This window comes from Pimephales promelas, chromosome 23 (assembly GCF_988280905.1).
Source record: "Pimephales promelas chromosome 23, fPimPro1.hap1.1, whole genome shotgun sequence".
NCBI classification, from domain to species: domain Eukaryota; kingdom Metazoa; phylum Chordata; class Actinopteri; order Cypriniformes; family Leuciscidae; genus Pimephales; species Pimephales promelas.
In genome coordinates this window covers 16,504,768-16,523,553 of record NC_142791.1, presented here as the reverse complement: position 1 = coordinate 16,523,553, position 18,786 = coordinate 16,504,768, and the positions used below count along the sequence as shown (strand labels likewise).

Here is an 18,786-nt window from a genome sequence, read left to right as displayed (position 1 = left end):
CACGTTTGTTTAGGTGTATGTAGATAGAAACTGCTCATTCTAAGGTAATAAAAACATAACAGTTTATTATGTAATCATTATACACAAGTAAAAACATAGATATGTTCTGCATTTCTGTCAACAGATCCTCCTAAAAATTATACAGTGCATAACAGTTTTCAAAAATAACTCGGAATCGATTATTTTATCCAGTTCACTAAAACCGCCCGATTAATTAAATGATTTGACTTTCCCTATTCTACAACTGCTACTGCTAAGCTTCTGACTATTAATTACATCAGGCTGATAACCCTACTGGACGAGCGTCGCGTTGCGTCATAAATATTCATGATGCAGGACTGGCACATTCGGGCTCCCGGGCGGCCCCGCCTCCCACTATTCTCAGCGTCTCTCTCTCTCTCTCTCTCTCTCTGTGTGTGAGTGTGTGTGTGTATATATATATATGTGTGTGTGTGTGTTTGTGTGTGAACTCCTTGAGCATTCACGATCGCCTCTAATCACTGATCTCCAATCAAACACCAAACCCAGCCTCGCAGAAACGCGGCAAAAACACAGATAATGGAATATCCGTTTTCCGAATCTATGGCTAAATGAACACTGATGGATTAATTGGGGAATAATATACACCCATCGCACGGTAAGTTAGAGGAGGTCGGAGGGGTGAAATGATGAAGCATGTGGTAGTTGTTACAACCTGCTATTGTCTCGTGCGTCCACTGATATTTGTGTCCGTTTTACATTTGTTGGCAATGAAACGGCGACATGTCTCAAACCTCTTTTTATTTGGATATCCAAAATAAATACTCGTGAATGAAAATGCGGTAATGGTTTGTAATAGTAAATCGTGTAGAACTTGGGTTGTTCGGACACCTAGTGAAAGCTATGCTGGAAACAAGTGATCTTCTCACACGTTCTTGAGCTTCATCTTCATGATGATTGACACTTGTTCTCATGGCATGATGCATCAGCTATGTAGAATTCGCGTTTAAAAGGAACTAGTAGGAAGTTTCAAATATTTTGTGCTTTGACAAACGAATTAAATGATAGGAAGCCTCTATTAACTCGCAGTGTAGTTAATGTTTAGACGCATTTGACATGGCTTATCTGGTTTATCATCTGGGGTGTCAGTAATGCTGGCTACACAGATGGCTCCACATAAGCCTTTGGGTTCAGCTCATAGGAAAATGCACATACATATTTTCATACATCACATACATATTTTGGACAGAATTGCAGAATTTAGTGATTTATTCAGGGTCTCCTGCAGAATTTTTGGGATCTTACTGCATGCAAAAAAACAGAATGCAGGAGTGTATTCTGAAGACATGAAGTGGTCACATGATGGGGGAACCCTCCTGTTATTGGGCAACACATTGCATTGCATGTTTAAAGGATGGTCTCTGTTGTGCTGTGGTTCCCCAAATTAGGGGTATGGACCTTGAAAATGCATTAAATTAAAAGTGATTACATGTATCACTTTTGTTTAGTTTGACTCTCACTACCTATTACTGGATTAGTAAATTGGAACCCATAGATATACAAATTATGTGTGTTTATTGGATTGGTAAAATATGGGTGTTTGGGCATCTGAATGAAATCTCTGTTTACTGAAAAAAAAATGTAGGCCACACAATCTTGTGCATATGTCCCACATGAATCAAATAAGTTAAACAAACATAAATTGAGTGACCTAATTAATTAAGTACTGTCAAAGTGAATTTTAAATGGCTCTCTCAGTCTGACATTTGATTTCATACATTTTTGCCACACAACTGAATGTATAATAAGACTGCATTAGCTAGTTAATAAACTATTAGCTAGAAATAGCATATTAGCATCTTAAATGCTAATCAATAAATGCTCCTTCAGCAAATCAGTTTAGTAGTGTCAGTCCACAGCATAAGCAAATGCTCCACTCTTCTCCACAGTGGTGATTTTAAAGGGTTCTAAAAATAATTGAACATTAATCCACACTATCAAGTCACTATCAAGTTATAGAGAGTGTGCAATATCTGTTTGTGTTTTCTTTTTTGCTGTGAATTGTCTTTTTTTGCTGTCTTGTAAAGCTACGGAATGGACAGTGTCCACAACAAATTTCCCTTCGGGGACAATAAAGTATAAAAGTATATATCATCATTCCCCTCTTCTCATCTTGCTCAAAAAAATACATTTCAACATTTACTTTCTCGTGGTTCAGCCATATCAAAGCAAGCTTGGAACTAACAAGCACCCCCCTGTTTCAGTCAATGCAACACAAATCAATCATGTAATCAGAACACAAACGGATTAAGTATACAACATAACTTAAATTTTACATATATTCAAGTGGATTGAACACAGTTAAATCTAGTTACGTCAAAATGTATAGCAATTGTTTCTTTGGCTCATTTTAACTGAGCAATTTGACCAGCAGCAAAAAAAAAAAAAAAAGTTCATTGTTGGTTATTCAACCAAATTTGTTTTGGCTTTTAAAAGTTTGGCTTTATAGACCCCTTTTCAGTTGGTAAACATGGTGACGTTTTTATGTGGGCGGAGCTTAGGTGGAGGCAGAAAGGTCCTTCTGGCCGCTTCACTAACGTTAGTTAGCAAGTTTTATTTGCTTGTTTTTTTAACAATGACTGAAGAAAATCTGATTTTATCTTAATGTGTAGGGTCACTCACTGTCCAGGACCGTGATTGTTATTTTCAAAAGTTAATTTTAACGGACAAAACCAGATTGGCCGACCCGTAGCCTTCACATGCTCACTCAATGCATAGCCGATTTGACAGGATTATCGTTAACATAATAAACAAGACTTGTGTGTACGATCTGCAGTTCTGCCAAGCCAAGGCAGAGAAGACGACAATGTAAAGCGTGACATTACGGTGCGATTTTAATCATGTGAATATTTTCTAGAAATAAAAAGGCCAGATACAGCATATTCATTTTTCATTAATACTTGCACCAAACAACACAATAAGATGATATTTAATAATAATAAAAGTAAGTTAATCTCCTTATTATGTAGCCGAATCTGTGCTGGTTTGTATTGGCCTCCTCCAGTTTTCACTTTGTTTTGCCTCCAGCTAGCGCCGTGACGTAACTGTGACGTCAGCGCAAAAGGGGTCAACGCATGTGTATTGTTGTGTAATTTATATGCTAAAGTTATTATGTGGATATGATACGGTTAGGTTTAGGTGTGAGGTGGGTGCATGTGTATTATATGTTTGGTTAGAATTAGTGGTGTGGGGGTGCGTGTGTATTATACTCAAATGCACGTGAAAAACTGCGTCTCACATGCACGTAAAAACTCATTTTCTTGTATAAATTACACAACAATACACGATGCGTGTTATAGAGACACATTTACGTGAGAACAGGCTAGACAGAGAGAAGATTTATCAAAAGTTTAAAAGTTTATATATAAAAAAATGAAATTATTACCTTATTGGTTTAGGTCAAATTAGTTTACAGTTTAACTTTTATTGCATTTGTCAAACTAAATTTTCTTATGTTGGTCTAATGTGTAGACCAGCAGTTTCATTCATCATCATAGCCTACACAATGTATATAATAAATACATACGAAAAGACTGGTGTCAGAACTGACTTCAGTATTTATCACTGAGCGCCCGCAATCTGAGCACAAGCAATCAAGCATTAAAAAAAAATTACAGAAACGTCTTTAAATGTCCAACATGACTGACCATTAGGGTTGGGAATTGAAAATCAATTCCAAATCTGAAATTGGATACACACAAAATGGTCAAAATATCCTCAAAAACCCAGTTGGCTTTGTCTTAAGTGATAGTAAATAGTTGAGAAATAAAATGCATGTGTGACAGTATATTGGATCCTGCATGAGTGTTCACACTTGGCAGGTTTGTTTTAAAACAAAATCTTGTGTGTTTGCTCTGTTAAAGACTTAATTTTGTTCCGTTGCATTAATTAAAAGCAGTATCAATAAGGCCAAAAATGTGATGTGCAGTCAAATGTCCAAGGGGTGTTACCGGTGTTCAGTCGCTTGGCCACTGCCGCATCACCCCCCTCAATACGAGTGCGAACACATCCTTAAAGTGACAGCAGCAGCCTAGTAAACCTATTGCCGCCCGGACCATTAAAGTTAATCAAAATACAAAAGAAACGGGACAAAAACAAAATCATTCAATAACTTTTGTAACTTTAAAAATCATTAATCTATATTTTATTTTTTTTAAATAAATAAAACTACGTGTTATTTTACATTAGGTTTCAATTTCTGAACTTTATTCAGTTGCATTTATTTGTGATATTTCTAATTTGCTTAGCCTATTTCTTTCTTATTGTATACTGACAGTTTACTTGCCTCTTAATAATGTTTGAAATGTATAATACCGGTAGTCTAGTTTATTGGTTGGTTGTTCTTTAGGTTGCTGATTTTTGCCCATTGTGTTGTTTTGCAAAAAGCAGTTGTTTTTTTATGATATTGGAATTGAAACTGGGAATCGGTAAGCAGAATCGGAATCACAGTGACTAGCCGTATTTAATTATTTACCTCTCATATATTAAATATGTTGTTGAGCTTTTTGGAGCAAAAAGTAAATCATCCGTTGTCCTTGATTTTTGGCAAGAAGGAGATCTTCTGTCATTCCTTCAATTCTCTCAAATCACAAGGAAATGATAATGTTTTTGAAGCCCTGATTGGCTGATAGGAATTCCTGAACATATTTAAAAAGAGAAGGCGGAAAAGGAAAAGCCTACAGTAGGATTCATTTAGGAACATCTGTACATGTTGAACACAACGCTGATAGACAGATTCAGACTGCCTCAAAGATTCCTGCTCCTGGATTATTCATGGCAGAAATGTCACAATTTTCATCGGTAAGATTAAAAAAAAAGTCTCTTCTGCTGACCAGTCCTGCATTTATTTGATCAAAAAAGAAAATATTGTGAAATATTATTACAATTTTAAATAACTGTCTTCTATTTTAATGTTTTGAACTATAATTTATTCCTGTGATCAAAGGTGAATTTTCAGCACCATTACTCCTGTCTTCAGTGTCACATGATCATTCAGAAATCACTCTAATATGATGATTTGATGCTAGAGAAACATTTCTTATTATCAATACGTTGCTGTACGTGCTGCTTCATATTTCTGTGGACACTGATACGTTTTTCCAGGATTATTTGATTAGAAAGTTCAAAAGAACAGCATTATTTCAAATAGAAATCATATGCATTTTCTGTCTTTCATTGAATCAATATAATACATCCTTGCTGAATAAAAGGAAAAAAAACAAACATTACTGAGCCCACATATTCGAATTCATTATCCAGACTTTATATTGTGTGCACTCCACAAAACATTAAAAAAACACAGCAAATATCATATAATTTGTTCAGTCAAAAAGAAAAGCAAATATTGGGATTGAAAGATCTTTCCTGAAGATCTGATGGTTCAGCAAATGAAGCGCCACACTTGATATGCTAACTTCAGTAGGAACATCTGTGAGATGCTGTGTTTGAGCACATTGTGTTTGCCAAGGGTTTATTTCTAGATGTTCATTTGGAAAGTGTCCTGGCAGGGTATGAGCAACATGAATATATAGACGTCTACTTGATTGTTAAGTTGTAAAAGCACCATTTAATTGAAACCGCTAAGAACTGTGCCAGGTCGCATATCCATCAGACTGTAAGTCGGCCGGAATGGAGTGAACAGGAAGATGAAAAATACCGAGATGCTCTGTGACCCTTTTCATTCTGCTAAAGTTTCTTTCTGAAACTCTGTTCGAGTTCCGTGGTTAATTCTCTAATCGGAAACGTCTCAGTCAAGATTTTAATTAGCCAACAGTTGAAATGCGAAGGAAAATCACAGTAGAACAACTGTGGACTTTCCTGTATCCCAGTAATGGATTTTCCCCCGTCTGTTAATTGCTGGTGGATTGGAAGAAGGATATAGAGCAGAGCTCTTGATGTGTTTGAAGAGAGAATTATCCACGCGAGACGCTTTGGATTTATGTTTTAGTTCCAGAGAACACATTTAAACTGAACTCTGCTTGACTGCGCTTCATTTGCTCATTTCTGTGCTGGCGTTTTTAAAACGGGTTATATGAATACTTGGCCCTTCAGAGTTAAAAACATAATTTAGTGTCACACTTAAAATACAATGTGTCAGAGCGCTGCTCTATGCACATGCTAACACTATTTTGTAAGGTTTTCTCTTGGAAATGTGAGTGGCGTTTGCCATTCAAAGCTTTCTAGAGAGTTGTGGCTGGTTAATAGGTGTTCTGTGTGGGTTATAATGTTGCTCTTTGGTCACAGGGTGTTGCTTACAGCATCTCTTGACCAAATTTCCAAATACCTAAGGCTGCATGGCATTAAAAAAAAAACAAAAAAAAAAACAAAAAAACCTGACCTTGCAATATTTTATTTTCCACCAGAATTTTCACCAGACTTAAATAATATTTGGATAGAATTATCCACAATATAATTGCGGTGAATTTGATTTTCTTTTACTGAAAAACTTGAAAAACACTTTCACTCTTTTGTCTGATTCTTTACAAGAAGCAGCTCAAACCCCTTTCAGTCAAAGACTTTAAATATACAGATGATAATAGTATTCGTAATAGTATTAATGGGAGGAAGTACAATTTGCAACTGAAGTTATAATACCAGTATTTACATCTTTTCTCAATTTTTTTTTTAACTGTGAAACCCATCCATGTTTTTTTTTTTTTTTGTCTGTTTACTTGATTGAGTTTACCAATGAAAGTGGCTGTGGGGCGGGGTTTGCGTATGAACATATGTTAATTATAATTTATTCCATTCTGGAAAATATTGATAAAATAGTTCAATAATACAATTTTATAAAATTATTTGTATTCTATGTTTTAAAAACTCGCAAAGTAATAGATCACTTCCCCCGAATTTGGCAACATCCAAGTGAAACGGATTATTGGAAGAAAAAAAAAGTAGGGAGGGGGCTTGGTTGTTGATTGGTTGAATGTAGATCTCAATGCAAGATTGCTGTGAGAAAGGGGCGGAGTTTATGTGGACGAAATGGTTGGAGAAGTCCAGCATAAGTCACTTTAAGTCTGTCGTTTCACCAGAAGTTTGAGTTATGACATTTTGATTAAACCATTATGAGGTAAAAAAAAAACAAATCCCAAAAAAAACAACAATATGATGGACTAATCGTTCACAATAAGATCATTAAGGCCGTATTTACACTGCAGGTCTTGATGCCCAAATCCGTTTGTTGACTATCAGATTTTTTTTGATGACCAGCTGTCAACTTTTAAGTGACCCACTTCCAGGGCCATATCAGAGGCCTTTGGCCTCTTGAGGGGCCCTTTATCCACAGAACTATTATCTACATTCACTCATTCTCCTTAATCACAAATCACAAATTAAGCCTTTATTTTGCAGGAATGAACCAATGAAGAATGTGTATTGTGCATCTCTTATACCTGGTTCAGATTACACGATTTTTTTGTCTGTTACGATAGTCACTGTGTCCGATTACGCGATTTTGGCTCCTTAAATCTTGTCGCGTCGTGGACAAGACGCATGTCAGACTGCACGTTACTTCCTGACCAGTCATCGCATGCCGCGTTTAACGGCGCGCGTGATGTCATCGAGAAGGCAAAACTCGTTGCGAGTGAGTTCCTGGATTGCTCGGCATTGCCTTTCCAGCGTGAGAAATACACAGTGTGGCGTGTGAGTGTGTGAACTGGTTGAATTGCGTGTGTCTCACGGCCATTGCGTGAGACTTGAGAACCCTGCTCGAAGAGGACAGTATGGGCTGTCAATCCTCCAAAGAGAACTTGAGGTAAAATATTGTTTTCTTATATATTTTTACTTCTAGTTTTAACGTTAGCACCATCATCTCTCTTTCGTTTTGTCTTTTTTGAAAGTTGTATACGGAAAAGCTTGTGCTCCTATTTGTCAATCTCATACATGTGACGGAACCGCCATGGACGACCGTTAAAAAATTAAACATGCAAGTCTTTTTGTCGCAATGTCGTGAAGCATCACAGACGCGACGTAGATTGTCGCCCACTATGACGCTTTATACGAGATGATAAGAAACAATCTTGCGTCCCGGCGCCCATTGTCGTTTACGAATCCCTACGACACCAATCGTGCCAAAATCGGGCTAAAATCTTGTAATCTGAACCAGGCATTAGCAAAACGTCTTTTTCTATGGCTTAATGAAGTAATGCTTCATATAGAGAGATAATAATATAGATTGTGCTTTCTCTGTCCATTTGTTCTGTCTCAAACACAAAACTACTCATTGACACCACTTCTTGAAATGAAGGTTTTGTGATTAGATGTGGACTGCGGTCTTGAACTGAAAATGTCCGGTGTGCGATACCAGTGTGAGTTGTTTGTCTTGACACTTTGCTTTGAATGTATGTGTCCATAGACCGACTGATCTCATGAAATTGCGTGTGAATGACATGCCAATTCGTATTTCCATTTTTGGCGTGCTATCAACACGCATAATGGCTTTTCAGCGTGTTTATGAACGCCGTTGACTTAACGTTACATTACAGTATATAGAAGTATAAGACCTACCCGTCACTGGGGTTAATCGCATTTATGAGTCTTTCCCTATCATCCTAGGAAAAAAAATATCGCTCCCCAAATGTAGATCTACATTTTGCTTCGTTTCGCTCGGACATTTAATGGCATGTACATACACGCGGAATCACTCAGACATTAATGGCGTAGACATAAACGCACACACGCGGATACACGCGGATAGCTCAAAATGCGTATAGATAACACGCCACTTGACTTGAAAGTGGCATGTATGTTTACGGAAAAGTCATGATGTCATGTTGCCAGAGAAGTGTCAAGGGATAATTTTACAGAAACCATCAACTCATTATAAAATGTGGTTATAATTTTTGTTTTCCGGCATCACCATGCATGAATTCGGCCCTGACCATATCACAATACACTTTTCAGACTTTTACTTTCTGGAAGGCATTACAGTCTGGTTAAAACAATAACTACCAGGTTACAGATTTTTTTTTTTTTTTTCCAGTAGCTCTAAAGACTTAAAGACTATAAACAACCCAAGGTAGTCATTGTAGCCAATCACAGACATATATGTTGAGCTTGTGAAGACGATGGCCAATCAGAGGTGTTTATGAATTTGTTCAACAGAGCTCAAAATGTTAGAGGGAAATGCTTGCATTGTAACATTTTTTTTTTTTATTTCAGTACTGACTTGGTTCCAAAGTAGGTACTTTTGATAACAAAGAGTTGACATCATTCGCCACTATCACTTTCAATTACGTATTATACGACTCGCATTGACAGGAATATCTAATCTGTCTGCTTACATGACAGACGAAAATTAGTATCTGATTCATATCGTATTTATTTCCTCATGAATGAGGCCTGAAACCATTCTGAAAATATTGGAATCCATGTGCTCTTTGTCCTGCTACACATTCGTGGGTCATATCCCATCTGTGGCATATGGGAGAAATCTGAATTAGGTCACTTGAGCCATATAATGTAAATGCAGCCTAAGATGCATTTAGAAAATGGAGGAATTTACATTTCATGCCGACTTTAAGCTTACAGTTATTGAGCCGTTAGCTTAGCAACATGCTAACACTTGTACCTTTGTTGAAATCAATAGCATCTAACGCAAGAGGAGCACTAATTGAGATTTTCTAAAGAGTTTGTGCCTATGACTAGCGCTCCAGTCCAGCCGTAGACAGGAGGCAGCTTTCTATGTTTTCTAGTTTGTGTTTACCAGTTGGTGCTTCATCATTTATCTGAGCTGGGCCTGAACCCCCAGTCCATTAGTGGCTTTTGACTGGTATCACATTACAACTGATGGCAGTCAGAGAGACGTTTGTGCTGGAGAAATGTCATAGCTTGTCCCTCGGGACAGTGCTTGGATCACAGGCTCAGATACAGTCTACATGAGCTGGACAGATGCTGCGTTGGCTGTGATGGACACAGCCAGAGGGCTTTATCTGACATCAACATAGTTCTGGAGGATTTCCTACACATTCATGCAGATGTCTTGTAAACAGCTAGTTTGTCTTATATGGTATTTATGGTTCTGCAAATCCTAGACAGTTATTGCTTTGGTGACAATAATAGAGGGCGAGCACAAATATTTTAGGGGGCATAATGAAAATGTATTAGAATACAAAAAGTACACTAGGATTTAAATTATTTATACACACACATACACACTCAATAGGCAATATATTGAATAATGTGTTAAATAATGTTCTTAGTCTGAGCCTATTAAATGCATATGTAATGAATTAATGGTTCACTCTAAAAATTGCTGGGTTGTTTTACCCTAACTTTGGGTCAAATCTGGAAAAACCCAGCCATTGGGTTACATTTTTAACCCAATGTTTGGGTTTGTCCATATTTGACCCAAAGTTGGGTTAACACAACCCAGCCTTTTTAGAGTGTTTGAGCCACCAAAATACCAATAATAACCACCAGGAGAAATATATATATATATGCATATGCGTAATGCATGATTTAATTATAAACAAACCCGAAATAAACTTGAAATCTATGCTTTACTATTTTTTTTTAATTATCAGAAAATGTAAAAAATAATTTGCAGTGCACTCTTGCAATTGCAATTCCTCTTTAAGACCTTTTAAAATAATAAAGACAATTTTTATTCCACTTAGGATATATTTAAGACTTTTTAAGACCTTCAATTTCATAAAATCTTATTTATTCTCACTTTTTATTATCATCTTATCTTATCTTATTCCCAAATAAACATAAATTATAGAAAGTGCTTTTTCACTTTCAATAATGCAACAGTAGCCTAATATTTTTTTCTATAAACAAAACATTACTTAAAGGATTAGTTCACTTAAAAAACAAACAAACAAACAAAAAAAAAAAAAAAACTTTTGCTGGTAATTTACTTACCCCCATGTCATCCAATAGGTCCATGTCTTTCCTTCTTCAGTCTGGTTCAAGGTCCAAATGAGAGTTTCAGTGCAGCTTCAAAGGGCTTTAAACGACACCAGAAAATGAATAAGGGTCTTATCTAGCGATAAGATTGGTTAGTTAAAAAAATAAATAAAGTTTTATAAGCACAAATGCTCGCCTTGCTCTGTTCTGTGATCATTTAAATTAGCTCAAGTCTCAGCATATATTAAATAGTTTATTAACCTTTTAAAAACTGACCAGGGGCAACAGTGCTTAATATTACTTAACATTACTTAAGACAATAAATTTATTTATCATAACATGGATGCCTTAACATTTCATTATACAGATATGAGTTTAGTAAAGGTATAATTCTGTGAACGAAACCAAGGGTTTAATGGCATCCCCAGTATGTTAAAAAATGTTTTGGAGTTAAATTCAATTTATGGGATATTATACAGCTAAGATGACAATTGATGCACTTAGGATTAGGATAATATGATTATTTAAAATATTTTATATGAGAAAGATATTGGTATATTACTGACATTTTGAATATTTTTTTTTCTTTCCACATGTGAATGAAATACTAATATTTTATCACATAATTGCATTTTTAAAATATATAAATTCAATATACACTAGTCTGGTTGCAGTCTTTTGGACAACATTGAAAAATCGTATACTAATCCTCAACTGTTTAAATATACTTGACATGGGGATGATTGTTGTGTGTAAACTGCTGTTATATGTTAAAAGGAGCATTTAATACCCCTTTTAACAAGATGTAATATCAGAATTTGTCTGTGAAGTTTTAGCTCAAAATACCCTACAGATAGGTTAATATACCATGTTGTAAATTAATTCCAATAATTTTTGAGTGGAAGGAATAGCATGCTGTTTTTGTGCATCTTTAAATGCAAATGAGCTGCTGCTCCCCGCCCCCCTCTTCCAAAAACTAAAACATATGTTTGGATGACTATTTGGACAGTCATGTGACATTGCAGTTTTTCATCATCATGAAGGTTTATTGACTGCATGCATTTTAAAGTTCACACAAAGAGCTAGATGCCAGACGGAGCTCCCGCGAGTATTAAACAAAGTTCTTTCACGTCTTATTGCGCATAAACTGTCTATAGTATATATGCTGTTATATGAATCAAACAACAGCAGAATAACAAAAAGAAAAACTGAAAATCACTCACTGCTCGACTGAATAACTTAAGTAGCTTTAATAAGAACACATTTCTTACTTGAATGCAGCGGTGAAATGCTCTGGTGAGGAGATAAACATGGACAACGCATTCTCACCCCAAGGCGTCACCTTTGACCATGCTTCAATATTTGACGTTTTAGGCGCCCTTTAGCGTCACTTACATGACGCGATCCTACGGCGTCATCTAACTGACGCTAAAGGAAAGCGTCAGTTAGAAGACGCGGTTAGGTTTAGGTGTGGGTAGGGTACACGCGACCCTAGGGCGTCATCTAACTGACGCTAAAGGGCGCCTAAAGCGTCAGATATTGAAGCATGTCCAAATGCTTCCCAAGGCGTCAGTTAGGTGACGCCTTGGGAGTGAGAATGGGCTGACATGGACTGTGTTCAGCTCACTGAGAGGAGGAGCTACAGTATACTAATAGGACTGTCAGCATTTGTGGGCGTGGCCTAAGCATATGTGCCGTCACAAAAACTAAAGTCTGCAAAGGGCTTGTCTGGAGACACTGCTTATGATTTATGTGGATTCATACACACAGGATTTTTGCATAATGGGTCCACTTTAATGTGTTAACGTGGGTATTGAGGAACTGCAGGTACCCCCTCCAGCTGGTGATCCCATTAGCTACTGCCTCGTTCGCCTATGCCTAGAAACGGCGAGTTATACTGTACATGAGTGATTGCTCAAATTGTGTGGCTTGTTGATGAGGGGTTCTGATGCTAATTCTAATATTAAGCAGTTGGCATTATGGATGATAAAGCAGAAAAACTCATATACTTGGTCTGATTGAAGGACCCCAAGCAATAGAGACTTGTGGGTGGACTCTTTCGACTTGGGCCGGTAAACAACAACCTAGCAATGCTCTAACATCCACCCACAATACCCTACAATAGCATCAAGTTTGGCACAGGCAAGTGCAAATCCTTCATACACAAACATTTATTCGTTTAGCATACAAGAGTAAGGTGGTGTGCAAGTAAAGAGCACCAAATGACCACAGATGGAAATCTTGGTTACATACTTAGTAAGTTGAAAAAATTGCCTTTAGACACTTTGGGGTCTATTGAACCAATATCTATAAAATTTATTAAATTAGTTCTTCAAAAATGAACCTGCAGCATATAGAAGAAAGCTATTGGCAAAAGTGGTTCAAGACATGATACAAAACACTAACATTTGTACTACATCCACCATGTTCTCCTTATCATGTGACCAACTAGCATTAGTTGTGTCATTTCATTGCCATTTACAAATCCCGTTCCATGGCCTCATGGTGAATGCATACTAAAGTGTCCATCGAATGCGCACTTCACAATCTCATCGGAAGTATTTGCCTACTGTTTTCCGAACACTGTTTTTGAACATGACACTCTTTTGGCTTACTGTTTTCGATTTGTATTTCAATATTAGTATTTTTTTTTTCCCCAACAGAGCATTGGGTCACAATCCATTTGGTTTTTAATCCTATGTTCTTAAAAATATATTACATATAAATTTGTTTATACAAACATAGGGAGTCAGAAATGCTGGCAAAAGCCCTATTATTATTATTTTATTTTATTATTTTTTTTTTAAATTCTAGGTTTTCAGTTTTATTTTATTTTTGCATTTTAAAAAGTATGAAAAAAGCAGTTAATTAACTTAAATTAAGGTGCACGGTGTATCGACCTCCATATCGGTATTGGCCAATATGTTCATTTTTAAGGTTATCATTATTGGCCCAATAAGAAAGTTTGGCCGATATATTAAACCGATAAATAATGTTATTTCCTCTAAAGCATGACCGATTTATCGGTCTGCCGATTTTATCGCCCTTTTATGAGCCTGTCCCAGATATATCGGTTTCGGAGTATATGACGCAGATATGCCGCCAATATGAACTTTTCTTTTTTTTTTTTTTTTTTACAACAGAACATATAACGCGGATAAAATGCATGTAAATTGTGTAACTACGTAGTTTGTCCTGCATTGTTTGCACACATTAGCTTCCACTCCACTGACAAGGTATGAAACATGGCTAGCTTGCTAATGTAGCAAAGAGTACAATAAGCTCATTGTGAGAGTAAAAGATGGAGGCAGTGTTTATTTAATTTATAGCATTGCATCTCACCAGATGACAACGTAGCTTTAGTCATCATTCAACAGACTCATGCCACTACCGCACTGATAACTAATTTGCAGCTTACCTTTAAGACACCGCTTGACTGTTCGTCTGCTGCTGCCTGAACAAGACACCGGACGCGAGCGGTGTGATGCGACAAAAGACAGTTGAACCAATTATAAACAGTGATGCTGTCTACACTGGATGCGACGCAAGTGACAAATCTTCGACAGTAAACTGATACCTCATTCTATTTGTGACGCACTGATGCGAAGGACAATGCATTGTAACGGGTGCTTTGTCGTGTCCAGGGTAAACTGCTGTCTCGAGCAACAACGGCCGCTTCCAGTGTAGACACAGTGTCTGGCAGTGTCAGTGTCTGCCCATTCTGCTAATACATTACATCAAGCAAGATTCCAATAATTTATATTATTAGAACCCTTTATATTGGGCCATTTTGACGGACACGGATGGGAAAGTGTGTCCAAACTTTTGACTGGTGCACTACTATAATATACACACAAATAATATCGGCCGATATATCAATGCAGGCTTATTTTACTCCCTAATATCGGTATCGGCACTTCCCCCCAAAAAATCCATATCTGTTGGGCTCTAATTTCCTTTAGCTGTGACACTTCAGATGCACACTGTTCACCAAGCATGAATGGCTTGAAATATTACTGGAATCACTTCAAAAAGGAAAATACAGTTTGAAGTGCAAAATTGTCCGTCAAATAGGCTGCACAAAATTATAATGAGAACATTTGTAATTGTGTGTTCGGGACATGGATTTTAATGTTGAGAGTTTTGTTTTGCAATCAGGTTTTCAAAAATGATATAAAATTTTGATTTATCGATCAATATATCGGTTATCGGCTTTCAAATAGAAAAATATTAGCGGTTATCTGTTTCAGCCAAAATTTTTATATCGGAGCATCCCTAATATAAATACAATAATGCTGCATCATTGTTTGTGTTCATATTTATTAAATCAAGTGATTCGGGGCTTCACAGAATATTTCAAAACAAAACCCTGCATCGTTTTTTTTTTTTTGCCAAATAAAGTGTCGCACAGCAGAGCTTCAAAGTAAAAGTAAGACAAGGAAAAGTATTGGATATATTTGGCGTAAGTTGACTTGCGTAGGCCGTCTTCCGGGAGATAGATATTTTAGTTGATAAAGTTTTGGGGATTTTTCGATTTCTTACTCAAACGCATCACTTCTCTTCAGAAGGCTTTTATTGACCCCTGGAACAGTGTGGAGCAGTTTTATCATGAATAGATGATAAGCTATTTGATTGACTAAAGACAGACACCGATTCACTGCCATTATAAAGCTTGGAAGAGCCAGGACATTTTTTTTATCTTTTTTTTTTTTCATATGTCATATACATAGTATAGTACATATAGTATGGCTTGATGGTGAGTAAATCATGGGCTACTTTTCATTTTTGGGGGAACTAACCCTTTAAGGATCTGTTTGATTAATACAGCTGTGTTTTCCATCAATCAGAGATCTAACAAGAGACAACATCTAACTTGTTGGCAATGTAAGACTTTCAAGCCTTGCTTCTGACAATGTGCTTGTACGTTGTGAAGATGGACTATTAGGGCTTTGCTTCTCCTGAAGGTGTGTTTTTGATTTTAGGTGGCCTTCATAGATCTTTTTTGTAGACTGTGTTTTGACAGGACTTGGAAGAAATCCTTGGGATACTGCTCTGCTCCTACCTTACATTTCAGACGGCCTCTTTGACAAGCTCTCAAAATCCAGGTATTGTGAAATGTATTCATGTAGCACCAGTCAAAAATCCTACAGTACTTGCTTGCTCGGGCGACATTGTTTGAATATATGGTTTGTAGGACTTTCTTGCTGTCATTGAGTCTTGCTGTAGAATGAAGAATACGCTCTGAGATGCCAATCATACGATCTGAGTTTGTTCGAATTTTGTTGTAGGTAAAATCTCTGCTAGAAAATGTGCAACAATTTTTTTTTTTAGTACTATTATGTTCGTAACTGTTATGTATGTTTTTAGTACTGTTATGTTCGTAAAAAAGGTTATATTTGTTTCCAACATATTAATGTCCTTTTTTTTTTGTTTAGTCTATTTATAGCCTACCTGCTGTTGTGTAGAATTAAATGCAGTATATTGGTAATTAGTACTATGCACCGATATGAAAAGATTTGAATACATTTGAAATCTGACAACCGATATTGGCCAATAAATCTAAATCCATATTTTATATAATTTTTCAGAGCCTGATTACAAAAACAAGTCTCACTATTAAAAGCCATATCCAAAAGCACAAATCATTTTATGGAGCCTACATTACACTTTACTGTTTTTTTTTTTCTTTTCGAAGTGATCATCATGGCGATAACTGCGCATTTGAAGTGCCTCAGCTGACGGAAAATAATCCATTATATATCGGCTTCAATATAATGCCCAAATTTTCTTTTTGGGCCAAATAACGATAACATTAAAAATGAAATTATATTTGCCGATACTGATATGCTGGCTGATATATTGTGCGTCGAGGGTTTTCCATACATTCATGTTCGCTGACCGCCACGGATTGATTTTCAGTAAAATTTTATTTTAACTGCGCTCAGCTTGCTCCCTCCCTACCAATTCTCACAAACTGACAACGGAGACGTGAATATAGCCCCTCCTCTTCGAGCAGGATCTGAATCAAAACACAAGCATGCGTTGGAGGACGGAATGACTAGAGTTGAGTTGAGTGGTTAGTATAATGAACACTTTAAATCTGAGAAGTTGATCTGTTAAACGCTGTCGTGTTTCCAGTACAGATTTGTGCAATTTGTTTCTAAATATCGATAAAAAACTATTGCGAAATGACGGCATTAAACGATGTTATGCAACTAACACGTCATTTTTTTCCTCTCACGATCAGTCATTCCAAAAATCATGGCAATAGATGTTGGTAGGTTTATATATATCACAGCCACCGCACTGGTCATTATTATTATTATTATTAGACGTAGGTGTGTTAGCCAAGCATTAATGGCAAGGAAAGACCCTTATACTGTGTTTACTCACTTATTTCTGCTCCGAGGTCTTGATTTTTGGCATTTCTTTGAGTTTTAGAAGCCAGTAGTCCTGTATTTGGCCTTTTATGAATTTAATAAAGAACTCTGTCTCATATTCTGTCCAAACACATTTTGGGGATTTATACTTTACCGGAGTAGACTTTTTACTTCTACATTTTAAAAATAGCCTGGTTAAAAACAAAACAAACAAACAAAAAAAACAGATAAATCCCGCCATCCGGATAGAGTGCATTTGATTGTGGTTGGATGAGAAGTATAAACATATACTATTCCGGTTTGTACGTGGTGCATCGCACCTGCAACATTGTTGCCATTAGCATTATCAGAGCTCTCAAGTGTCACGCATTGAGCGTCACAGTCACTCATTTCGGTCTTTTGTATTTCTCTCGCGGAAAAACTGTTTATAATATATTTAATATGCCGCAGCGCCCAAAATGTCTCTGGCTGCGCCGCTCTCACTTTTGAAACCGCATGAATTGAGCCTGCCACTTATCAGCCAATCATTAAAAAAAAAGAGAAAGGGGCACCACAATAGCCAATTAGAAAATAGCACTATTGTATCTGGGTAAGATTTAACGCAACAACCAAAAAAACAAAGCATATCCTGGAATTGTTCACGTCATTCTGTCACTCCTGCTGCCTGTCTTTAAAACTTGAGAGCTGTGCTATATAATTGAGCATAGTACACCAGGAAGGTATCAATCAGGATTATTAGTTATTTTTTATCTTTTGATTAATCACTTGGATTAATCATTCATTTTGACAGCACTAATGTTTAGTGTATATACAGTAGACAAGACAACCATACAAGGGTATTTGTTTCAGCAATTTTCTTGTCTGTTGCCCTCACAGATTCCTGCAGCTAAGCTTATGTACATTTATATTCCAATAAAGGTTATTAACATGCCTAACATGCCTCTAAAGTTTGACTTTTTGCACCATTACAATTAATATAGGGCCTTGTCCTTTATGCACCCCCCACATCCCTGGTCCCCAAACACTACCACCGCAAATCGAATCTAATTTTCTGTGGGAAACACTGAGATCCCAAGTAATTGGTATTTTCTTTGAGAAGTACATGTAATGTTATCACTAAAGCTACACAACTGTAACATTGGAATTACTCAAAGCAAAAAAATACTGTTATTTCACCACAGAAGGGATTTAATTCCTTAAAGTTCATTTGAATGTATAACTATGTAACAAAATATTGTGTTAGTAGATGAGTTTTATTGTTTTATTTATGTGGGTTGTTTCAGAAGGTTGTTTTTATTACCAAAATACATTTTTTCACTCTTGTTCCCAGTTTTGTCAGTGTGATGGAAGTATTAGTTTCATGAATCATTGTCTGGGCCCGAATGAGTATTTAGTATTACATTGATGCAGTAATTCAGCACAGGTTAAAGGAGTTACCAGGGCTTTGGTTTTTCCAAGAACAGCAGATGGAGAAATATGTAACTGCTCCATGACAAGAGCATATTTATTTCCAGGA

At 36.6% G+C, this 18,786-nt stretch overlaps 1 protein-coding gene across 1 annotated transcript in view; it reads left to right on the top strand.

Moving 5' to 3' along the window:
- The first annotated feature begins 427 nt into the window (after nt 1-427).
- The window catches only part of plppr1 (phospholipid phosphatase related 1), a 55,050-nt gene continuing 36,691 nt past the window's right edge, over nt 428-18,786 (top strand). The window contains exon 1 of the mRNA XM_039677143.2: nt 428-637. The gene's annotated coding sequence lies outside the window, so the exon portion shown is untranslated. The remainder of the gene's footprint in view (nt 638-18,786) is intronic.